Source organism: Triturus cristatus, chromosome 7 (genome assembly GCF_964204655.1).
Source record: "Triturus cristatus chromosome 7, aTriCri1.1, whole genome shotgun sequence".
Lineage (NCBI taxonomy): Eukaryota > Metazoa > Chordata > Amphibia > Caudata > Salamandridae > Triturus > Triturus cristatus.
In genome coordinates, this window is record NC_140590.1 from 772,091,073 (window position 1) to 772,117,557 (window position 26,485).

The 26,485-nt window shown below is 46.0% G+C and overlaps 1 long non-coding RNA gene across 1 annotated transcript in view; it reads right to left on the reverse strand.

The window, feature by feature from the left end:
- The window catches only part of LOC146810525 (uncharacterized), a 108,373-nt gene extending 82,509 nt beyond the window's left edge, over window positions 1–25,864 (reverse strand). Inside the window, exon 1 of the long non-coding RNA XR_014966600.1 lies at window positions 25,728–25,864. This is a non-coding gene — a long non-coding RNA (uncharacterized LOC146810525). The remainder of the gene's footprint in view (window positions 1–25,727) is intronic.
- Between the last annotated feature and the right edge of the window lie 621 nt (window positions 25,865–26,485).

The window sequence follows — 26,485 nt, forward strand, 5'->3', positions numbered from 1 at the left end:
GATCATGCCTTATACCTTGATTTGCAAAATGCCAATGCGCTTGATACCTCTCCTGAAACAGAACTGTGCACAGCACATAGTCCACTAACAGAAAAAAGTGCCTCATTTGCACTAGTGGTTTGGAGGGTATCAAAACCTCCATTACTGGATAAATAATGGCACATATTATCTGTTCCTACTCTCTGCATGGAGCTCAACTTCCAGCCAATGTCTGTGCACACTCCATCACGGCTAAGGTGCATCATTGAAATTCTGTGAAGTGCCGCTATTACCTGTTCCCACTCTTTGCAAGGGGCCCAACCTCCAGCCAATGTCTGGCTAACTCCATCAGGGCTAAGGTGCATCACTGATATTTTGTGCCGCTCTGTGGGTATTGTACAATTATACTGTCTATAGTAGGCTCTCAATGCTTCCTCCCAGGTGATGCAAAATGTGTCCAGAAAGTTCTGCACAACTTTATTTCCAGGGCTAATCTGTTCAATGCTGCATTACGACCCCTTTCACATTCTTAGTTGCTGTGCAGTCTGTCTGCTAAGAAATATAATAGCCATGGCATAAGAATAAGATACAGGTGTCTTTATGGCTCTTTCCAATTAACGCCCTCACTCCATTTGACACTATTACCCACGGATTGGCTCCTTTTTTGAAGAAGAGTTCTAATGACGTAGCACACACATACAAAGAAGGGAGTGTGGTGCACATGACCCCTGTGCATTTTCGGTACCACTACGCAAAGTAGTGAATTCAAGCAGTTGGAGCAAATTCTGGGTCCACCATTAGATGTCCGGATGAGCATATGGACTTCAAGCAACTTGAGTTTACATAAAAGTAGCTTTATCCTTTCATTGCATTGAGTGGCAGGGCACTTTGAAGCCATTAATTGTGAATCCAGAAAGTGCAGTGACATCTTAAGCATTTGTGGAGACCTGGACAACAATTATCTTGGGATTCCTGGTTCAGAGTATCTATGACCTTTCTACCCCTTTTCAGCTCATTTAAACCCTTGTAATGGCAAACAAAATTTAATTTTATGCTAAACCTTCAGAAACAGGGACACGCAAAAACAGCCAAACTTCAATCTACTTACTGTCCGCTATCTCAAAAGCACCAAAAGAAAGTTTGAACAAGGATTTAGAGATCTGTTTCTTTTTGAGTTGGGATGTAGATTAGTTTACTTGCAACAAGAACATGTAATGTCGAATTTGGTGTCCAACCATCATGTTACTTCCATTGTAAGGAAAACATAATAAGGTGACTTGTTAGATGCTTAGTCGACTAGTGCATAATATCAAAGTAAGATACATGCATATAGTACTTGAAATTGTACCTTTAGTTGGCAAATGCCATTTAAATTATGTGGTGTAGAGCGAAAAGAGGACATTGAGAGACAAACATGAAATAGAGAGGAGAGATTTATGCAAAGGTAAAGAGTTGTGAGATAAAAAAAAGAACTGATGGTGAGATTGAGCGATCTAAATGTAGAAATGAAGGAGGTTGTCTAATGGAAACATGAATTTATATGAGAAAGAGAGAGAAGCAGACCATTTGTATGGGAATACAGCACCGGCAAGAAATAGGACCTCTTGTGGATTTAAAACCACTGCTCTCTTCGTAATCACAGTTCTGTGTGATATAATCCAATGTGCACTGTGTGCAAATTTGTTCTTTTACGTTTGGGGGTTCACTAAGCCTTTGTTTATCCCCTACTTGGTGAACCCCAAATTTGAGGGTTTAAACTGATAACCATGTGCCGCACCACCAGGTGAAATATGGACCCCCCTGGAGAGGGTCATTGGGTGGAGACAGCGTGGAGTCTTGTGACCCATGGTCCTTCCCCGCTTGAGCCAGCACCTTAAGCATGGCCCTCTCGCCCACAGGAATCGTATGACATGTATCGAGTTTAAGCTGTATCATGTCCTTTCGAGGACGCAGATGATCCTCTCCCACCTAAACCAAGACAAAGGTGGATCTAAAAACAGGGGGTGAGGCCAGAGGTCCCCTAAGTGTACTCCAAATATTCTGCTACATTTCATGTCCTTATTGCCTGCAAAACCCATCAGTCTGACTGCGATCTTCAGATGCTATGTCACCATGCTGGTGTCCCCACCCTAGTGTATGTAGCCCATAACCCGACTTTTGCTAAAGGTATATCAGGGTGCTGAAAAATATGCCAATGCTTTTGTATGGTGAGAACAAGGAGTAAAACAGATGGAGACATTGACTGGCACCTTCATAAATATGAATGAAAAATGTGTTCTAGTAATTGTCAGCATTTGTGCTCCAAACCCATATTTCTCAACACTATTGGAGCCACAGCACACTTTTTGGAATGACAAACTAACGCAACCCACCTGGTTGAATGGCGACGGGGATTTCTTTTTTTAGCTTAAATTCAGGATACCGTTATCCATACCCTTGTGTGTACATACAGCACATTTTCTTTAGAATTGACCAAAAGGAAAACCTATTTAAAACCCACTCTATTTACACAGTTTCCTGCCAATGTACCCTTCTGCCCCTATAGGGGCAAATGTAACGCCTATAGCATTGCGAATCCCACTGCCCTACCATCTTAATGCGATCGGCGGGGCTATACCCTTAGTATTCTGCTTCATTCATGTCCTTATTGCCTGCAAGCCCATCACCGTTTGACTGCAATATTTGGATGATGTCCCCACCTTAGCATAAGTAGCCCAGTGCCAAACTTCTACTAATGTGTGCGAGAATGCAGACAAGTGTATGGAAAAGCTTTTGGGATGGTGGGAACAGGAGGAGAACAATATGTAAAGATCACCTGCCCTTTCTTAAATTATGGGAATGGTGAATGTTTTCTAATAAATTATGACCTTTGTGCTCTAACCCGGTGTTTTCCCAAAACTTTGGAACCACAGCACACTTTTTAGAATGATAAGCGTACACAACCCGCCTAGCTGCAATGGCGATAAGGCGGGTGAGGTTTAGCTTAACTAAAGCAACCTGTAACACTCGTTTACAGAGAGCACATTTTCTGTTGAAATGACTAATGCATTTGCACAGATAGTTTTCTTGATAAAACTACGGCAAACAAATTAATAATGTGTCAAATCTGGTTTCAGTGAATGTTTACCTTTTATGCATCTGCCAGTAAGTACCTTGATTTGTTTTGGCTGTGTTAAAATTGATGCTTCCTTCACACTTCAGGATTACAAGAAATATGCTTAATCTTTGGCTTTCTTTTTTTTTTTTGTTAAAATTTTTATTAGAAACCGTTGGTACACAATGAAATACAGACAAGGGCCTACAACCACCAGGGCCGGCCGCTATGGAGCCCGAGGGCCCGCAGTGCAACACCACACATTCAAAGGAACCAGAGGCAAAGCTCCCGGCAGTTCGTGAGCACATGTAACAGGCCGCGGCCATTGGCCAGTGGCAATCGGAAGAAACAGTTTCATTTTTTATTAAATATAAAACACACTCAAGGCAATGAGAGTCCGAAATAGCAGCGCGCTCTTCCCAGGACGGGGAACAACGTACAGTGTCCAAAGCAGTTCTTGTCTGGAAGCGGTAGAGGGGGGCAACGGGAGAGCAAAGCATGGAGCACACCTCACACCATCCTGCAGAATACGTGGCTAGGGGGACAAAGCAATATCGATCTCTAATGACAGAGGTGGGGTGCAGATACGTCCTCGATATAAATTCCATGGACCCCATACCTTAGTCCACTTCCCTGGTTTGCCTCTCGCCACATACACCGTCTTTTCCCTGAACATACACCAGTCCATATTCTCCTTCCATACCTCGATCGTGGGCGGCCTCGGGGAGCCCCACAGCTGTGCAATGTTACGCTTAGCCACCATGTACCCCAAGGTCACCCACTGCGTCTGTGCCACATTGCAATCATTCGGTTCCCAGACATTCAACAAACACTTCCTAGCCTCTGGCAACAGAGCAACGTGCGTGACCTACTCCATTACGGTGTGGATACCGTTCCAAAATCGCACAACCTCCGGACATTCCCATAAGATATGGAGAAAGGTACCCGAGAGGCCACATCCCCGCTTACACAGTCCATCCATCGAGTAACCCATGCGCAGCAAACCGGGCCCAGTGACATACACTCTATGAAGGATCTTTAGCTGTATGAATCGTAAGCGGGCCGGGATCACCACCTCTTTCGGGGAGGCCACCGCTGATACCCAGTCCTCATCGTCCAGTTCCAAGCCATCGCCCGTCCATGCCTCCCGCAGACGGAGCAGCAAGTCCGCGCGATCATTAATGAGTTTCTTATAAATCAGAGAGAGATGGTGCTGTCGGGCACGTAGCCATCCAACACTCTATCCTCCAGTGGGGAGTACTCAGGGATAGCAGCAACGTCTGGAAAAGCCGAACATAGCGCATGGTACACTTGAGCATACCGGAAGTACTCTCTATCGTTTAATTTATATTCAGTTTTAAGCATTTCAAACGTTTTGAAAGACCCCTTCGCCCAAAGATCACCCACCTTACATATACCAATCATATCCCATTTCTCAAAGCCTTTCGATCTCCACAAACAGCCCAACCGCGCAGAGGCATACAACGGCGTCGCCCGAGTCAAGCGATCCTTCCACCCCATCGCAGCATTCGCCTCGTGCCACACACGTACCGCAACCTGCGTGGGTCCTGTCAACCGCGTGTCCGGGGTCACCGAGTACAGCGCTCTATTATAGTCTCCGCCCGGGAGCAAAAATGTATCCATCTCGAAGGCTGGATTCAAGGCAGGAACGTATATCCCGTGATTCACCGACGCCAACTGAGACGCCCAATAGTATAGTTTAATATCGGGGAGGGCGACCCCCCCATCGTACCAAGGGAGCGTCAACCTGGCGAGAGCAATCCGCGGCCGCCCGTCCCAAAACAGTTGGCGCTGAAGACCCTCCACCTCCCGGAAGTAACGGGCTGGCACGACATCTAGGGTATTTTGCAAAGCGTATAGAAAGCGAGGTAGCGACATCATTTTAAACAATGTCGCCCGTCCGAGTGGTGAGAGCGGAAGTCGGCGCCACCTCGCGACGTCGGCCTTCAATCGCTGGAGGGGAGGGAGAAGGTTTCGCTCATAATCTTTTGCTTTCTTGACTGCTGAGTGTGCCCAGTCGATTAACAGATATTTCTTTACATCTCACGTTTCTGAATGCAAAATGAAAGGAGATTGCAAGCACCAATCCCAGGGCAAATGCATAGCATTTTAGCATATTCTGTCAGGGGACATAGCCTCACCTTCGCCCTCTGTGGTGTGATCTGAACTGCTATGAATTTGAGTCAATGAAGGCCTCTGCAAATCATGTGTACCCTGGTCCATCTTGTGATACACATCCGCTAACTGTGATAACTACTATGCTCCCTATCCATGGTACTTTGTCGTAAATCAGTGATGTTGTCAACAGCAGGGCCTTTGCTGGACTGTGTGAGAATATTCACATGTATGGCATTTTGAACCAACATGGGGGGTGTCTCACACAACGCGCTTCTTGTGACCCCTGTTGCTTAATCCAGAAATTAGACCTAGTTCAATTGGTTTATCCCACAAATTAATTGCCTTCCACCAGAATCAAAGACCTGCCTTGTTTCAGCTTACCTTCTAGTTACATTGTAATTAACATATACAACATTTAACTCAGCATAAGACTGACAGCCTTGCCATACCTCTAAATGTCTGAGGTGGGCAGCTGAAGGAAAAGACACAGGCAGTGTGCAAAATTATAATGGCTCTAAGCCATAATGACCAGAAAGACACATCAAACCCGCAGAGACACCTTTGAGGTCTGCTCACCTGCCTGAAAATCTGCTTCCCTCTGGTCCTGAACTGGGAACATTTCACAGAGAGGTAACATCCACTCAGCCTCTTAAACTCTCAATGAGATCAGCCGGGGAAGCTGCGACTAACAACATTACAGTTGGTTGCCCAGGCTTGTTGAAAGTACAATTTTATTCCTTTATTCGGAGCCTGGGTGATAATAAGGTTGGAGGAGTGGAACTAATACCTGCATTTGAAAACATGCCTAGCTGGTGCTGAGGTGAATGTGCTGCACTGCCTCTAATGTGCCTGCCCCATGTTAAGACTTTTACCAGATGCCCAACACCTTATGGGAAAAAGCAGGGTCCGGCTGGGTGGAGTACGTGATACCTAATGGAAGGGTTGAAAATCCCCAGATGCTGTAAGGAATTTTGCCTACTTCCTGTGACATCAAGCTCTGGTGGAACTGCCAAATACTGAGGCCTGGAGACCAAGGTTGATATCCCGACACTATAAAACCTGCTCAAGTAATTATTTCCTTAAGTCCCAGAACTGTGACATTGGTGCCCATGGAATGACTGCACCCCCAATGAGTCTCCCACTGATACGCTGAACCGGTATTGTAGACTAAGCTGGCAGGAGACTTGAGATAATATGGTGCAGAACTTCTAATGCCAACCGCAGCGTAGCTGTTGGCCACTGCTGATGAGGCCTTGGACCCAAAGTAGCAGAGATTGCTCCAGTGGTAATGGTGCAGGTCTTGCACCAAAAGGACTTATGCACCTTCAAAGATACCATAATGAGCGTTAACCCGTTGGGCTTTACCTTACCATTCTACTCTTAAAAATAAGCTAATGACGGTACTGGGACTCAGGCTGCAGATAAACTGTGGCCCAATGTGGGTTTGTTGTGGCGAAATGAAAATGTTATTCGCAATGTACTAATGGAAGTGGGATACCATCAATACCACTGAGGTTTTTTTTTGCCTACACACTCCTGTGTCTGCCCCAGGCAGCGCACATTATGCACGGTGTAGAAGGGGCCCTCTAATGCAGCGGAGACCTGTGTTGTAATCTGCTGGTTCATGCTTGAAGTTTCATCTGACAGCTCAAACTGACCACACGCCTGCTGCACAGCACTGCTACTTGGTCATCAGACATAATTAATGTGCCCTTCTTCCTACCTGGCTTAACGTCCGATTCTTTCATCTTACCTGCCTCCCTCTAGACAACTTTTGGTGGAGAAAATTGCTGCAGGTTTATTAGCATACCAAATATGCCAACATGGTGGGTTATCTTACAGGTGATCCAAAGGCAAGCCGCCCCTCACGGCCTACCACCTGATGGTGTTTCTTTAAAGTTTAACCATACGGAATATCGGACTCTGCGAACCATGAAAACCGGTGATACACTCACCTTTTAAGTAAGCTGACTTGCGTGACAATAGTTTTACATGCGGCAATGTGGTAACCTAACATAAAATGCGTTCGTTTACCGCGAGATGTGTGACACTTGGCAGGACTGGGGATGTGCCTAATGCGGCACTAAGAGGTTCGCCTTCTTACAGGGGCACACGTGCGCCATGTGCAGCCGCATTCTGGTCACCTGGCAGGAGTGCAGGCCCAGCAGGCAAATCTCAGCTGTGTACATATCGCATCTGTTGAGGCAGCGTCCGCTCGAGCTCAGCGTTAACTCAGAACCGGGCGTCTTCAGACCATATGTACAAAGCCAGCGTTGGCTAGGCAGCACCCGGGGCAGCTGTACATGTGTGTTTGTATGATCACTTAGAGTCTGTGAGGAGTGAGATATGTCATGTGACGGAAAATTAATTGCTTATATTTTAGAGTGACCAGATCCTCAAAACAAAAAAAACGGGACAGTTCATAGACATAAAAGTAAGACTACAGTTTGCAGTAATGGTTGACATAAAAGTAGGACTATTTGATAGCTGTCATAGACATAGAAAAGGGACTAAAATTACAGCCGCCTCCACAGACACAGATGAAGAATTACAGACAAATCAGATGTGTGACACAGACACCAATGGATTGTTAAGCTAACAGCATGTGCATTATAGGATGTTGGGTTTTTGGTTTAACAATGCCAAGAACGGCATTCTAAATAGTAACTTGCACCAGCAAAAATGGCTAAAAAGCTTGCCCCATGCCAGAAGTTGAGAAGGGGAAGAAGGAAGAGAAAGGGAGACAAAAGGTACTATGATGCGGGAAGGGCTGAGGAGGTAGGCCTGTCTGTGTCTCTGAGATGAGGGGAGGGATGAGACAAGGCCTGTCTGAGCCTCGGAGATGAGGGAGGACTAAGAGAACGCTTGTCTGTGCCTCTGAGGTGTGGGACGGGATGTGACTCAGTGGAGAAGTGTGGGGTAGCGGCCAGGGCAGCTGACTTCGGAACACAGGGTTCACGGTTTGATCCCCGGCTCTGGCGGCAGCTCAGCTCAGCACAATGTGACTCTGGGCAATAGCTCACTTAATTTCCACGACGGCCCCTAGCGCCTTGAGACCTGTAACGGTGAGTAGTTTGTGCTTTACAAATACGGATTTATTTACTATGGGCCTGTCTCTGCCTCTGAGATGAGGGCGGGGGGACGGGGACTGTGACATTTCTCAGGTACAAGGTTAACTCTAAAGTAGATGAGGTATGTTACTGGTGATGTCCACTCTGTGCACGCTGCTGTCGTACATATTTGCCTCCAGTTGAGCAGCTTTAAAAACACTTCTAGCACTGCGTATGCATCCACTCTTAGCTGTGATAAAACCCATGAAATCATAGTGCTCAAAAACATTTTCCCGAGTGCATTTTGGGGAGTGCCTTTCTTCAAGGGGCAGTTACTGTCCAATTACAAGCCAGCATTTTTGGTTGTCTGGTAGAACCGTCTGGTGCCCAGCTTCCTCCCAGGTAGGTGGTCTAAGTAGTGTGGAGAAGAGTACTACATCACAGATGTGTTGTAGGTCAAAGCAAGCAGAGCTCGCCTCCGATTCTGTGTATCTCACACAACCTTGTCCCATGAGACAACTGCACTCGTACACGTCTCACCGCTTCTAGGCCACACAGGGCCTTCAGATGTAGTAGAAATACTACCCGAGCAGGTTTGGAGGCTGCAGTAACTTGACCACATCACCAGTTGCGCACGATACCCGACGATTCCCCCCACACTCCATTCAATCAGTCATGCACCCTGTGCCCTCCCAGCGCTTCGAAAAAAGGCAGTTTGCTGAAGCCCCATACAGCACTCTACAAATACCAGGTGACATGACAGAAGTACCCAGGCTTTAAGCGGGATGAAAAAACTGGGAGGACTCTCAAACGGGTGTGGCCAAAGTAATTAAGGAAGTGGCTTAAAACACATATGCTAAAAAATCTATGCTTACCATAGTCTCCGGCCCAAAACATTTGCTGCTTCTGTCATTGTATTCAGATAAATAATACAACATGTACAGTCCTGCCAAGTATCACGCATCAGGCATGAGACTAACACATTTCAGTGTGGTACTCCGCATTACCACACTGAAATGCATTGTCATGCACATACATAGTCACCCTCTCAGCACTGTCATCGAACCTCTGCTGCCTAAAAAAGTGGGGCAACTGGCAGCGCGCAGCCATGGCATGTGCATGCAGGCTTGGAGCTTGCCTCGAGGCTCACACTCACTGATACAATGTATGTAGCATAAAACATTCTCCTATTGTGGTCTGGCACCACTGGGGGACGTCACATCCTGCTGCCAGCCGGGATTTCCGTTTGTTGCAAGGGGTTGGCTATGCAGGCTGAGCCAAATTCAAGAACGGCACTCATGAGCCTCGCGCTGCTTGCTACAGCTTGCAGCGGCCCAGGCCACGGCCAGTGTGCTGTCAGCCCCCGACCCTGCCAAATTCAATTAATTATTGCCTTACTTAGCCGAGAGAGACGAGAGGTTTCAGTGACCATCACCCGGGTGACCGGCAAATTGCACGGTGTGATAGCCTTACATGTTGACACTCATAGTTCCCTGTGGATTGCAAAGTATGACTCACTGCACAGCCTGGACCACACGGCCTGGAGGCGCTGAAAGAGCAGCAAACCCAAATTGCCAGGGCACGCATTGGCTCGTGGCCTGAGCCTGCCAGTGCCTGCAGCCAGGCCAGCCTTGGCAGAGTGTGTCGCAGCCCAAGTAAGTTTAAGTTATAAGCCTGGGTGCCACTGGCAGCACGCGATCAGGCAGCTACAGCGCCTGCCAGTGTTACTCAAAACGATGAAATGGGTGGCAAGACTGACGCCGTGTGAAGTGTGTTTTATGTTTTTGGGAACTCTCTAACATAGGTTCCCTGTTGGGCTGGGTCCCTCACATGACATCAGAGAGTGGCCACGAGTCCTGATGTTCTCCTGACTTTAGTTGGCTGTGAAAGAGGGGGGGCACCTCAAAGGCTGGCAATCTTTATGTTGATTTTTCTGCAGGCCCATCCAACAACAGTAGCCACCAGAGTGTTGTTAGAGCCTCACACATCTTTTTTGGGCTGGATCCCACCTTGGAGAGAGGCACAGGGTCACTCATGTGACGTCAGAGGGTGGCCCCGAGTCCTGATGTTCTCCTGACTTTAGTTTGCAGGGAAGGAGGGGGGCCAGCACAAAGGCTGGTAATCTGTAGGTTTTTTTTTCTGCTAGCCTATCCAACAACAGTAGCCACCAGAGTGTTGTTTGCAAGGTCTCGCACATCCAGTTTGGGTTGGGTCCCACCTTGGAAAGAGGCCCTGGACTGAATGATGCTCTCTGCGCAGCATCATTAATTACGAAGGAGGAACCAGAGGGTCCAGTATAAGTCAGCAAGGCTGAAGGGACAAGCCTAAAAAAAAAAACAACCACAAAAAAATTAAAAAACAGCTCCTGACTTAGTGTGCAGAGAGAGCCTTGATTTAATATATTGCAAGGGAGTTTCCTGATATTTGTATGATTCTATGTATATTTACTTAGACATGAGTTTAAATGAAAGTTGTTTAACCATTATTTCTTACGCTTTGCAGCAGTTAACATAGAGTTTCTAGTTGCTCAAATGGGTGTCATATCTGACATTTTTAAGTTTCTCTCGTTTTCATAGTTTGATTTTGCTCGCAAGAAAGTGTCACTCATAGTCGTTAAAATGTCACTCATAATTACTCTGAAATTATGAAAATGTCACACATAGAAATCTGAAACATTGGCAGCTATGCATGTAGCATTACACCTACAACAAGCCAGGACTATTCGCTTTGTCAGTTGTTCTTAGCTGCATAAGATAAATAAGCAACAAACTTGGGCTTCGTTGTACATAACATTGAAAATGCTTCAGTTCCGGGATGATGAGACTGTGAAAGAACAAAAATGGAGAGCCCAGTAGAGACCCGTCTCAGCACCTGTGCTAAGAAAGCAGAGAAATGACCCGTGTTTTAAATAGTGTTTCAGTGCAAGAAACTATTTAAAAACCAGGACGTTTCTCAGTTTAACCCGGGCACTACACAAAAACCAGGACATTTCTCAGTTTAACCCGGGCACTACACACAAACCAGGACATTTCTGTAATTAGGGGCAAAGTGTCAGTACACCGGGACACTGCTCTGAAAACCGGGACCGTCCGGGGAAAACCGGGACGCCTGGTCACCCTATTATATTTGGATTTCGTGTTCCCGGTCACTGTGTACAGATGCTCGAGCATAGGCCCGCAGCTCAAGGGGGCTGAGGGGCCGCTGTGGCATAGCTAGACCTTTGGCCACCGGTGGCCACCGTATGTGAGGGGGTTGCTGGCTAATCCCCCTGTTGCCACTCTGCTTTGAGCCATATTTAGTAGCTGTGTTTAGTATCAAACAAGCCTTTTCACCCACTTCAGAGCACTTTGACACAATACATTTGGAATGTCAGGTTGCAGTCATGTGAGTTAGATGTATTCTTCTGGCCATAAATCCTGTTAGGAGAGCTACCTGCTTCTCAAAATATATCTTGTATTTTATCTAAGGGAGAGGATGTGGCATTATGGCCAGAGATTTAAACTTTGGAACTGGGGAATCAGGTTCAAGTCTTGGTATGAGCTCAACATCCTGTGATTCTGGGCAATTCACTTACTCTTCCTGTACCTAAATGTTTTTTTTTTTTTTTTTAATGAATGTGAACTTGTGTGATGTAACTGACGCTCCTGTGTAGGTCTCCAATTACTTCGGGTCAAGTTTCCGCTATATAAAACTGCAACAACAAAAAAAGTCCTGTCCCTGCTCATCAATCGCTTCCATCCATGTTCTTACAGCCGAATAGAACAGAAGATCACAGGGGTTAATATTATACCAACCCTGCAGCACTCATGTGATGAGTCTTGAAGGATGAAAATCAGATCCTGCAGAGATTCAAACCGAGGTTACGTTTGGCCTTTGGCACCCGATGCCTTGACTGCTTGAGCTACCGTACACTAGACTGTGTTTGATAAAACTACATCTGAACTTTGTATAAAAAAATTGCTTATTTTAATATGTTGTTGTTGTATAAGCTTTATTCGACGGATAATTATTTTAATATCACTTTCACTTCAAAGCTCTGTGATTGTACAGGTTTATCGGAGCCAATGACGTGAAAACCACAAGCAATTTTTATTGGGTCCTCGAGGCTGACCCTGTCCCCCCCCCATAAATGTAGTGTTTCCTACGACCCTCGCTAAGCCCTAAGCCCTAACTCCTGAGTATGGGAGGACCATCTGTTCACACCTGATCCTTGCACTGAAAGCGGCCTGTAGGATGCCACATCAACAGCATCGCCTGCTTTCATAGAGATCAATACTGTAAGGGGCTCCCTAGTAGAGTCCGGGAGGGAGCCGCAGGCCGGCACTGCAACGAACAGCTCCACCAATTTAGGGGCCAGGATAGTCACTTAGGTTTGGTAAAATTCCACTGGCAGGCCATCTGTCCCCGGTGACTTACCTCTGGCCTGGTCCTTAATGGCCGCCCATACTTTTGATTCTGTGACCGATTGCCCAGTGCCTCTCTCTCTGCTGTCAGTTGTGCCAGTACTGCCCGATCCAAAAATTCCTTTAATCACTCTGGCTGGGCTGGGCCTGGATCACTCTATAGCTCTTGTTAGTGTTGGGTAAACACTCCAAGTATCTCCTCCTGACAGAGTGATTTAAGGGTCCTATAATGACATGAGTGTGTGACGGGCTTCAGATTATGAGTGGGTTGCACAGGAAGAGGTGCTTGTAAGTGCTTTGGTTCTGATACAGCCGGGCTATGTTGCTGCAGTGCACATCAAGATGGAGGCCCATTGGCAGAGCTGCATGTATGGGCTCGTATTTTAAAACAGAAGTATGATGGTCAGGATTGAAGTGCATTGGCAGAGCTGCTCTCAAGGGCCTCACTATCACATAGAAGGGGACCATACTTTGTGTTAGCTAGGAGGGCAACTTTTTCCAATCCTGTGCTGATTTTATATAATAATGCAATACATTGTGAGGCTGTGGCCAAGGTTCACTTAAAAAAAACAAGTTCAATAAGCTTTGTTGAGGGAAAACATATTGGAAAACTGCAAAATGGGAACTTGTACAGAAAAAGGATAATACATGAGTAAAGAGAAAAGATGGCTAAAATATATAATGCTATAAATGAATATATAGAGTGACCAGTGGCGGTTGGAAGAGGTAACACTGGGGGCCGTGAGGCGGGGCAAGGGAGGGGCTGGGGAAGTGGAGTCCGACATACGACGGCAAAGGTGAACGTAAATAAATGCCTGCTGTCGTATGTCGGACTCCACTACCCCCCCACCTATCCCCCCGCCTCACCGCCCAGAGCGTTACCTCTGCGAGCCGCCACTGATTAGAGTCTGTCATCAGCACGGCCACGCTGCACGGGCCGTCCGAGACTGGAGGAGGCTGGGCCCACCCTCTGGCATCTTTCTCCAGGGTCAGTGCCCTAGTGTTTTGTTCTCTTGTTATAGAAACCACCTCTCCTGTCTCATTCGACTGACTCGACATGGGCAAAAAGAAAGTCACTTTGTCCAAGCCGCCCCACCCTCCTCATATTCCCCTCCCTGCAGCATAGGCAAAATGCTCCAAAGAGCTATGGGATCATGTCAACCGAAATTGAACTAACAGAGAGGAGACTGTCACTGGGAACCCCTGTTTACCATCGTGTTGGGGCTCCATTGCTGCTAGATCCCCCAAGGGAGGACAATGTGACGGCTCTTCAGCAGGGTGACCAATTTAGTGGCCGATTCGGAAACGGGTAATGATGTGACTTTATCTCTGACCTGCTCTCAGCTTGGGGCCAGGAAGAAGCAAAATACCAGCCAATCTCGGGCTGCCAAACTTCCCAAAGTACTGCCTCACTATCTTGCCTGGACATGTCAGGCCTGTAATTGAGCCAACCGGCTCTTCAGTTCAGATACCTGCAAAGGCTACCATTCTGCCCTGTATAAAGGAACAAGCTAGCCCGCCAACCTGGGTGACTGGCCCTTTGGAATCATTACTTGGGAAATTTAAAGACCTGCTGGTCAAAGAGATTGTCCCGCTCCACGATAGGTTAATGTTAATTGAAAAAGCCCTGGGTAATATTTCAGCACGCCAAGTATAAGTGAACACATCTGTGCTTGACGTGGCTGCTGGTGCCCATATCTTAACTGCTCATGATTGCCACAACACAGAGCCTAGTAGGCTAAGCCACCACAATCATGTTCTTAAAGGGGATGTGACTGGAGCCAGTACATCTACTTGTGTTATAAAACCTGTAGACAAACCATCAGAAGGGTCAGAGTCTCCACACATTGGGGTTGGTTTGCCTTCTACTTCCTTTCAACATGGTGCGGTCAAGAACGGGTTAATAGCCTCTAACTTTTCAACCACCTCCAAAGGTCTACCAGTGATAGACCTCCCTCCAGCCTCCTGTCCTGTGCCTGTGCTAATTGGTGTTCCAGAACTGCATGCAGACCAGAGGAAGGATCAAGTTAATTTAACTAACATATGTCTTAATTGGTTGAGGGATCAGAGGCAGTAACCTCCCTCAAGGGGAGATAAGATCTTGTTTACAAGAAGAGTGAATTAGTTGGGGAGGGGGACAAAGCTCCAAAGTGGTGATTGCCTAAATATACACTTTAGATCACCCAGGATTGTTCATATCCTATTTTGCCCAATCAGTGGCCCATAAAAAGGTCTAAGATGAGTTAGTGCCATTGGGGTATTTTTACAGACCCCCCCAGCATAAAGGGGCATGATTATCCATCCCACAATCTGCATTTAGTCCAACTAGGGCTTGTATGCATTAATCAAAAGACACGTATGGTTTTAATGTACCTATTTCCAATAGATTTGATGTATTAGATGGGGTTGAATGACTGGAACCAAGAGGCTATGGCTCAGTGACTTCACATTCTTCCATGAAAAGAATTTGGAAGCTCCTGAGGGCAATAGGATTGTCACAGTTGATGTAGTGCGTGATCAGGGGGCTATTTCCATAGTGGTAGGAGACAGAGGGCCAATTGTCCCAGTGGGCAGCGGTGAATGGAAGTTGGTAACCACCTGCCTTGACGCATCCCAGGGATATTGTGCGGGCTATGGGCAGCAGATCACATAGGGTAAAGATGTGCCGTTTGCCCATGTAATCCAGCTAGTTGGGTTTGTTTGACGAAACATGAAATCACAACCCGACCTATCAGATGGAGACAGTGTTTGTGATGGCCTGTTTGCTCCAGCCAATTCATGCACTAAATCCCTCTATGGTAAGTCCAAGTTCAAGTTACTGTTCTGGAATATTGCAGGCTTCAACTCTACGCTTAACATTCCCAACTAGGCTACCTTTATTGACCACCATGCCATCTGTTTCTTCCAGGAAACATGGGCCCTTAAGCCTCTATATCGGGATGGCTACGTTAACTTTCACAAAGAAGCTGCCTCAAGGGGCAGGGACAGACCGTCTGGAGGGTTGACCACTTGGGTTTGTGCAGACATTCCTGGCATAATAAAAGGGATCTCAGTGACATCCCTTGATATTTTGTGGGTGTCTATAATACATTCAACCCATATTGTATTTCTATATAAGGTCTATTTTAGACTATGGGGTTTTGTCCACGAATCATCCACATTGGAGGTGTTACTCTCTCACTTGACAACTGCTCCTGGAGCTGCCCTAAAAATTGTTGGAGGTGACTTCAATTGTCAGTTTGAACCCTTGAATGATGAAGGAGGGTTGACTTGTATGAAAAAGACACGGTGTGGGGAATCCCCAAGCTGACCTTAGCACCAATTAAGAAATGGATAGCCCTGGCATTACAAATAAATGCCCTGACACTAAGTGCAGGGCTTCGAGCTGTGAACGGGAGATCTCTATCTGACAGCCAGTGGAAGCACACCTTTAATCGGCTACCAAGCACTAGTCTTATTGATTACATTCTAATAGACGTGCGTCTATGGCCCCTTCTTGTTGACTTTGCTGTGAAAGATCGGATAGAGAGTGAGCACAACGCCCTCCAACTTGAGATAGATTCCGCTATTTTAGGTTTGAAGCCACCTCAGGAGGATTGTATAGAACTAAATATAGTTGTTACCAGCAACAAGCGCAGAGTAAAATGGGATAGAGTGAAGAACTCAGCTATGCAGATGGGCAAGATTTATATTTTGGTAGCCACAATTTTAGGTGACATACGTATGTTGGGGTGGGACAGCGTAGGGAAATGGTATTCAACAGCTATCTCTCTAATACACAACAAGCTGTTCGATGACCTGAAGGCCATATTTTATGCTGAATCGAGGAAACCCTGTAAGCAACCTCCCTTGCAGCTGTGGTTCAATATAGACTGGAAGAATGCTAGACAAGCTCTATCGCTAGCGATCAATAAGAAAGACCGGCGGAAATCAAATACTTGAGGGCTGTGTACAAATCCACCATCAGGACAGCTGAAGTAGAATGTGAACTAGAATGCTGGAAGAGCATTCTGATTGCAGTCAATAATAAAGATTAACGTAGCTTCTGGAATCTGTTTTCAGTGCGCTGCAAAGGGAGGTCTGGCCCAGCCATGTCGAATATTGCTGCAGCTGACTGCGTCTTACACTTCGCATCCTTGTATTCATTGGAGGGTGGGGGTGATTCTCACTAGCAAGTGCTGATGCTCGGCAATTTATTGAAGAAAGAATGTCATTTGTCACAGCAACCAATTTTCAATTCTATTTCTCGAGAGGTTGCAAATGCAGCATTAGGCAAAATAAACTGTAACAAAGATCCAGGACTGGACAAAATCCCTGGTGATCTTTACAGGCAAAACCAGGATGTATGGGGGCCGGATTTTATGGCATTATTTAACATCTCAAAAGGAGCAGCCATTCCCCTAACGTGGTCAGGGGCTGAAATCATTCCCATACATAAAATGGTTCCCCTGAAGACTGACGTAATTTACAGACCAATCAGTCTGATAGACTGTTCCTAGAAACATTTTTGTATCATACTCCCAACTTGACTCCATATCTGGATGGTAGACTTTAAGATCATAACCCCCTTCCAAGCAGGATTTAGAAAGGGAGTCAGAAAAATAGTTCAAGTTTTTCGTTTTCTGTTAATCTATTGGAAAACTGTGGTCCTGGTTGGTGGTAGTCTGTACATTGTTTTTGTCGAGCTACTCTCAGCCTTTGACATGGTGCCTCAACTCAATCTTTGGCGAGTTTTGTCTACCATGGGGGTCCCTTCAGATCTATTGGCTGTTCTAATCAGGCTCCATCTAAGCAATTATGTTCAAGTCCGGTGCGTAGCAATAGGCAAATTAATGGCTCCCTTCTCAGTGGACCGTGGGGTAAGCTAGGGATGCGTGCTGGCCCCCACTTTTTTCCCCCTTTTATATGAATTACCTTATTACCTTACTGGATGACTGTGATGGTGATGCACCTAGATTGGCAGATAATAAGGCACCGGCCTTAAGGTTTGCAGACCTTATTAATTTCAAAATCCCTTATGGGCCTGCAGAATATCTTGCATCACTTTGAGATATTCTGTGAGCAGTGGAGCTTAGAAATAAATGTTGCCAAAACTAAACACATGATCTTAAATCAGAGTTGTTCCACACCAGGTAACCCCAAGCTCCTAGTTGTCCCCTAGAGAAGCTTAAAGTTTTTGATTATTTGGGGCTGACACTAAATGAGGGTATGGATTGGTGCAATCACATGGACAAGTGGAGACTGAAATGTGTACGGCTAAATGGGGTACTATTAAGAGTTTATATGTGTGAATATACTTTATTTAGATATATAAATATCCTTAAAAAGAATACCTCGAATTTATAACAGCAATACACATATTAAAAAAGAAAACCTTAGCATAAGAGCAGTGATTGTTAAAAACTTCTAATTGCAATAAAAACTTCGCTAATATATAAATGGTAAAAGAATTTGGTGTGCAAAATGCAATGACAAACATAACGTCTAGAAGACGTTTGATTTCAAATGTTTCACAGACAGTCCTAGGAGTAATTCAATACTTCATAAAAATGACAACCGATTGTGCGAAACATCGTCAAATATAAGTAGTGTTAGCAGCATTTTAAAAATTACAAGATGAAATGAGGTAACTCCTAAAGAAGCTAAATGACATGTCAATCCCATTATTGTTTAAAAGTGCGGTATGCATATCGTAAAAAGGTTGTAAAAGCAATATTTAGACCTATGTTTTCGGGCATAAAAGCTGCAATGATTGCTTGTCTGCGTGTCCGGATTCCCAGCCTGTTCCACTCACTTTTCAATTTATGTCTGCGTTGTGGCATAAAAGAGGGACAGAGGCAAACTATATGCTCCAGGGTTTCGGGAGACATGCCGCACCCTCTGCACAGTACATCCTCTGACAGACGGCACCAGACGGGCAAATCTTTTAGGAATTGCCAATCGCCCAGTCTGGCAGCCATAAAACTGATTTTTAGGTGCAGGGGGTAGGTGCAAGATAAGTAGGATGCGGGGGATAACCGGCCATACGAGGACATTATTGCCCAGGCATGTCTGCGTTTGGCAAATAGAGCTTTGTCAATAATCAGGGACCTCATTCGAATGCATTTCTTAATACTAGTTTTAAATACTGATTTACTAGGGTTGAGGTCCCATAATGCACCTGCAGACATTTCATGGATTGAATCCTCAAAAAGACGCCTATAAGCTCCACAAGGATTTTTCTGGGAAATATCCAACCAAATTAAAGACTCCAATGAGCCTATGTTTGCTTGTCTCAATTTGTGGCACAGGTTTAAATACGTTCCAGTGGCAGAAATTTCATAATTTAGTAGACCCAGTTCGAGTCTAATCTGTGCAGCAGAGGCAGATTTGGGTAAGTGGAGGATTTTTTTGTAGAGTTTCATCACATATTGGTTAAAGGAGGAACTTAATTTCCCCCTAAAGATCTCAACACCATATGTCAGTGTCGGCCCTATTTTTGCTCTCATAACTTCCAGTAATGGGGCCAAGCTTGGGCCAGACAGATTTTTTGAGAGCTTACAAAAGTTCACCTGTAGGTTCATGGCTTTTACTGAGATGACCTTATGCTGTTTATTAAAGTTGCCCCTGGAATCAAAATTGACCCCAAGATATTTATAAGCGTTTCCTATTGTGAGACTCGAGTTTTTAAATAGCCAGCCTCCTCCACGGTAACATTTTCTACCAAAAGTAACCACTTGGGTTTTCTTTAAATTAATCTCTAGACCATTCAAGGTAGTGTAAATTTCCAATTTGTTTAATAGCCTTTGCAGCCCTACTCGTGTCAAACTGAAAAGGACCAGGTCATCGGCATATAAAAGATTGCTTATTGGTACACCTCTCATCTTAGGCGGGTGGCAGTTTATTTCTTCGAGGGAGGATGGCAAATCAGCTATATACAAATTAAACAAAAGGGGGGCCAACACACATCCCTGTTTGACCCCTCTGGTTGTCATAATTTTCCGAGAGAGATGTGTGCCAGTCCCCAGCTTCACTCGTACCCACGTGCCAGAATGAAGTTGGATGATCGCGTCCAGAAGGTTATCTGGGATCCCCCATTTTTTTAGCTTCTCCCAAAGAGCGGCCCTTGGTACCCGATCAAATGCAGCTTTAAAATCTACAAAACAACAAAAAACCATCTTAGAAGTGACTAATGCTTTGTCGACAATAATAGACAGTGTCAATAGGTTGGTCACAGTTCCGGAGTTAGCAGTAAAGCCAGTTTGGTTCATCGGAATCAGATTATTCTGCTCTACCCAATATCTCAGTTCCTCCAATAGTGTTCCTGCAAAAAGCTTGGCTTCAATGTCTAACAGGGCTATTAGTCTGTAGTTATTTGGAGAGGCATGAGAGCCTGACTTATAGATCGGATGGATTATTGCCCCTCGCCATGAATCCTGTATGATTGAACTTGTCAATGCACAGTTGAAGAGATTGGTTAGGTATTTCGACCATAGAACAATGTTTTTCTTAAACAAGGACTGTGGTAGACCATTTGGACCCGGAACGCCGTCTGATCTTGCTTTTGATAGCACTTTAGTGACCGTTTCTTGGGTGACCTGTAGATCTTCACTTCGTGGGTCTAGGCAGACCATGGACCTGCTCCTGTTCGTTTGTGGGTTTGTTGGCGGTGGATTAGGGACACATGAAACTGTAGATGCAGAGACTTCTGAGGCCCTAAAATGATCTGTCAAGTAAGTGGACCATGCAGCTTCTGCAATATTTGCTGACCCAAATCTAGATGTGGTAGAATTTTGGCGGTTGATTAGGGCCCAGAATCTTTTAGAATTGCAGCTTTTACTCTCCCATAAAAGTTTGCACCAAAATTGGGCTAAATGGCGCCGTTTATCAATTTGTATTGCCTCCCTGAATAATTTTTGGGTAGTTTTGTACCCATTCAAGAACTCATTATTTCCTGGAGACATCTTAAGAGACCGCAAAGCTTTATCTCTGGATTTCTTCAATGCCCTTGTTTGACTGGAGATTTGGAACTGGCGGCTAAAGTAAGCTTCGTGAGCACGTTGTTTAGATGGAAAACGACTGATCAATTGGGAGCAGAAGGACGACCACGCATCAGTGGAGTAGACCACTTCGTCAGTGCTTTCTGTTATAAATGTCAAGCATGCTTCCATGATATTTGATCTAATGTCGTCATTCCATCTTAGCCGTTTTAGGTTTTCTGTGTAAATTCCTGGGCATGTCGATGAAGCAGGTTTATGGAACTCTGGCTGTATATTGAGGGTGACCACTTGAGGGCGGTGATTGCTTTCTGATCGAGGAAGAATGCTATAATTGATCAGGTGATGGAACAGCGCTAAATTGCAGATTGTATAATCTAAGTAGGAGCATTTGCGGCCATTTGACCAGGACCAGTTGGGAGGAGTATCATTCATAGATCTGCCATTCATTACCCAAAAACCAATACTTAAGAATTGCAGCACACAAAGCTCCCCAAGGCCACAGTACACTTGGTTTGGGGGTTTGGTCTGTGCCTTGACTTCCGTGGTTGTAAATGAAAAAAGCCCTTCATAGTCGATAGGATTACCCTGGAAGAGGTTAGTATTGAAGTCTCCAGTGATGATATAATCTGAATGGGGATAATCCACCACCAAGTCACACACGATTTTCATTAAACGCGATAGATGGACCTTTTTTGAACGGGAGTTAGGATTAATATACACATTTAGGAATAAGAGAGATCGCTGTTTGTTCCATGCATTAATTTTAACACCAAGTAACCAGTCTTCGTCAAAGTTCAGTGACTCAACCGGGCCTTTTAGATTGTTTGAAGCATAAATCGACAGACCACCTTTAGGGTGGCCATAGAGACAGGATCTAATTGCCGGTTTCCAAAATTCTATAAAACCAATAACTGGGCTAGTTTGAGAGGCCCAGGTTTCCTGAAGGGCAATTAGGTCATGACCAAAAATAAAGGAATGGATCTCTAAATTTGTGATTTTCTGAGAGAGACCACTAATGTTCCATGAACATATGGTGAGCAAAGACTGCGACTGAGGGGACGGAATGGTTATAGGAAAAGGTAGGTGGCATGTTGATTGAACTTGAGCTACAGGATGTTCGTCACATGGTCAATCTGATTTATTACGAGACAGGGCGGCTGGTAGCCACCCCCAATCAAAATTATTGTCCAAATTCTGGAGGTTAGACCGACCATCTTCAGTCAATTGTTCTGAACCTGAGGCGTTTTTAAGTATTGAGTATGGCCTACTATTCCCCCCAGGTCTGTGACTGACCGGACTTAAAGTAGGGGGCTGTTGGGATAACACTGTAGGGTAACCTGGTGTGGAGTAGGGGTAGATTTTGATCCCCCATTTCCGAAATGTGGCCTTTTGATCTAAAAATAGTCGTACCCAAATGGTAGACTTAAAGGACACCACGGTTACCTCTGAAGGTTGAATACCCCTTGGAGGGACAATTCAATTGACTCGATGTCATCCGAAATCAAAGCCTCAAAGCCCAGGACACTGTTTACTAGTTTAATTATATTTGATCTTTTAAGTATGTCCTGCCGACCTTTTGATTTGTATTCGGGGGCAAGGAGAATTTTTAAAAACTGTGTGTCACTATTAGCGATATCGGTGATCCGGATTAAATTGGGCTGTAAGGATTTGGCACTTGGGGAGTCTAAATGCACTCTCTGAGATTGGAGAGGGGCCCGTGTGCCTTGCCCGGATGTCCGGGTGTCTGTCAATAAAATTGATGTATTATTGAAGATTGGATTATGAAGAGTGGGTCTATGTCGAGATGGACTTGGCATACTGCTAATTGGGGTTGAGGTATTGAGACTAATGAGCTCATTGTAATTATCTCATTAGAATTGCCTCTTGGTTTGTTTGTGACCGGCTGGGACTCTAAGAGCCCATTTTCTACTGATGGGCTGCTTCGCTCAAGACTGCTCAAAGGAATCTGTTGGTTGATGGTTAAGGTTGTATCTACCTTATGGGGGCTTCGAGAGGAACTTGTTGACGTTACCGGAGATTGTGAAGAACTTAACACCTTCAGCGCTCATGACGGAGCCACTCCGTCATGAGCCACGGTTGCCGTGTGCTCATGACGGAGCGGTTCCGTCATGCCGCGGCCGTTGGCGGCCGCTCCGCCCACGCGGCGCTGTTTCCCCGCCTGTGCGGGGGGACAATGCAACTGGGCGGAGTCATGACGGAACCACTCCGTCATGAGCACAGCTCAACCGTGGCTCATGACGGAGTGGCTCCGTCATGAGCACAGCGCCACCGTGCTGCCCCCCCACACCCCCCAGCGCTGCGGCGGAATTCCCGCCGCAGCGAAGGGGTTAAGGAATTTTTGTTGGTGGCAATTGAAAACAACGGAAATAATTTAGGAAGATCAACTTTTGTAGTGAGTCTTGATTTATTCCTTTGTTTTCGCTGACGTTTGCGCTCTCTCTTACTACAAGGTAGCGAGGGAGGGTGGAGCGTTTCTAGGATACTGGGGGCAACAACAGCTGAATTAACATTTGACTCTACCATATTTCTGTTAATGAAATTGGAAAGCCCATTTGCTGACTGAGGGCTTGTGACAACTTGTACCAATGGAACCACCGGACATGAAGAACCTTGGACTTGGTGAGAGTCATCCTGATGGTTGAGCTGTGTCATTGAAAGTTTTCGTTCCCCTCTAGTCTGTGACCCAGTGGTCGTTGGTAACGGGGTATTCACCGTATCTGATTCGTGCGTCTGAGATGGTCGAGAGGGTTGATCAGGCCGAGACAGAACACCACCACCCTTCAGCAATTTTACTTCGTTGAGGACACTAGTTAGGAAGGCTGGAAGCGAGGAAAGGGAATCAATAATAGGTGAACAACAGCAGTCTGATTGAACCAATTTTGAAGATGCTTGCGCACTCGTTATTAGATTGTTCAGTTTGTCCAACTTACTATCGATCCCTGCTGTAAACAAAGCTAAAGTGTTCAATAGATCCACCTGGGTGTCCAATTTGTCCGAGTGATAATTTAGGGCCGTGACTGTGGATTGAAAAGTCTGAAGTAATTGAGGCCAGATGGTCGTAATTGTAGCGGCATCATGGTGAGGCTCCATTTTAGATCTAAAATTGGGTGTGTTGTTAGGTAAATTGGAGGGGTTCATAAAAGAAAGAGACAGATCAACTAGCCGTTGATCTTTTAATTCTGTTTTTTGTGAAACCTTTGCAAAGGCAGAAGTTGCTACTTGAGGTGAGAGTGGACATTGTTGAAATTTAACTTGGTCTGGGCTCCCCTCCAGAAAACTTAAGACCTGTTGTGTACCGGGACTGGATGTATCAAAGATGGGAATCAAGTCTTTATGTTCGTGGAAAAATTAAATTAGAACGAGGTACAATGGGAGGCATCTCAGATTCCTGGGGGTTATGTAGTGACATAACCAAAAGATTCTCAGATTGGGGTACATGCGAAGCTTGAAGACTTAAATTGTGAGTTGAACTTCAAAAAAATTGTTGATTAGAGTAATATTCTTGATTAACAGAGTCATGGAGAGGAGGAGACTGACTTGGTGAGGGTTGAAGGTGACTTAAGACCGGTGTTTGCGTTGTAATCGTAGAACATTCTGAAGGATGTTTCCGAACGTCGAGAGCTGACCCAAAGATGAAAACATCCGGGTCATGAACCGAGGTTGTAGATGCATTAGAAAACAAATGTGACAATTGTATATTTGGCTCAGAGACTTTGTTTAGATCACAAGACTTAGTTGCCTCGGGTGCTTTTTTAAAATAATCCGGTAACGAATAGGATTATGAGGTGCTCACAGAGGATATATGAGATGGTTGTGTGTTACTTTTGTTGGTTTGTTGCCGTCCCTTTGGTAAAACCAGGTGGTCTGATGCAATCGCCGTGGTGGCTAAAGCTGACTCCACGACTGCAGCCAACCGTTTTGATTTCTTTCGTTTTAAAACTGGAGGTGCTTTTCTTATATTCCCGGATCTCATCGCTCTGTTGTTATGCGGGGCTTATCAAGCGAGACTTATAAAATCTATTGATTTATCGAATGGCTCGCTCGAGCCCTTTGTCTGGCACACCCTTGATTGCCAGCTGAGCCAACCAAGCTGGGGTGGTTTTGCAGGAACAAGAGGGGGCGAGCAGAACCAAATTGCCTCCAGAACAAGCTTGCTAGGTTTATCCGAGCTTGGCCGGGACAAGAAGAGCAGAGAGAGCAAACTCAGCTGACTATAACAACATATGCAAGGGCACCCCCCGCTTACTTGGTCCCAGCACAACCGCTTGCTTGATCCCTTACCCGTAGCTTCCCATCAAGTGCTCCCAACTGGTCCAGAGGGAAGACCCTCAAACCTAAAACCCCCGCTAAGCTCCCAATGCCCTGACCCCCCCAAGACTCCGCGCCACAACTGTCCGGCTGTCAAAACCAGTGAGGATCACCGGAAAAGTCACGGCGGTGAGGGGAGGGGAGGGGAAAGGGAGGGGGGCAGGGACAGCGGAAGCGGGCCGAATTCCCCCTGGGCAGTAGGAGCAGTGCTGGTAGCAATGGGCTAGGGAGGGTTGGAGGGTACGGGGGGAGCAGAACCAAGGCTGGCAGAGCTTTGCTGACTGGCGCGCAATCAGGCGACCACGGCGGCCGACTGCCCAAGTTGACAGGGGGGGGGGGAGGCCGAGCAGGGCGGTGGGTGTGATCTAAGGAGCGGGGCTGGCCAGGCGAGGTAAGAAACCGGAGAGACCGGAACCGGAGGCAGCCAGCAGGAGAAAAACGAGAGCATAAAAGGCCACAGGTGAGAGTGAGAGCGGGGAGCAGGGCACAGGGGGAGAGGAAAGGCAAGAGCACTATGCGACGTGTAGAGGAGCTTGGCGTGTCAGGGCAGGAACAGCCATACACCCCAACGCTCCCCGAGTCGACTTACTAAGTACTTACTGAGTACTGCTCTGCCAAACTCCTTGGGGCTAACAGCAGGCGCTACCTGTCCACTGCCTGTCCGCCCTCTACCCTCTGCCACCGCCGCAGCCACCAGTCTCACCCACAAGATCAGCAAACTCTACCGAATCTCTGCGGCGATTCAATTACTCACAGACTCTCACGGTCACAGCCTCGATCTCAGCCTCGTCGTTAGCCGCCGCCGACACCACACCGCTCAACTCGACTCGACTTGACTCGGCTCCACCCAGCGCTCGTCTGACGCCTGACGCTTGCCAGGTTCAATGCTCCACCCCCGAAGTTTGCGGCCAGTCCAAAAATAAGAGTTTATAATAAATCGTCATATCAATTAATTTTTCCAGCTATGCAAATTTACCAGGTACAGATATTGGGCACTGTGATGTATGGTTCGGAACTGTGAGTGTCACAAAAATGTAATGAATTTCTAAGTCCCAGAGAATCGTTTTTTATGCCAATTAACAGGTCTCCCTATGAGTACCGCACTAGTCCCGCTGAGACTTGATCTGGGTTTGCGGTGTATCTCTGAGGAGCCCATTTGGACTGGCGATGGATTAGTCTACATGTGCACTTTCATCTTATGTGGATGACCTTAGGGATGTGCTGAGGTCTCCGGGCACTCAAAACATTCCCTGGTTCAGACATGTGAAAGAAACCCTTGCAAAGATTGGGCTTTGTGTTCTATGGGAAGCCCGTGCGATCCCTCCAGTCCTTAATAAATGCATGATTAATGGCAAGATGATTTGGGAAGGATTAGCGACGAGGATTGGCAGGAGGCCCTGATGTCCCCTCGAGAGGCAGCTATAACACAAAAATTTAGGTTGATGCAACTTAGGATACTACACCGATCATATATGACGGGAAAGACCCTAGGAAAAATAGGTTCCAGAGTTG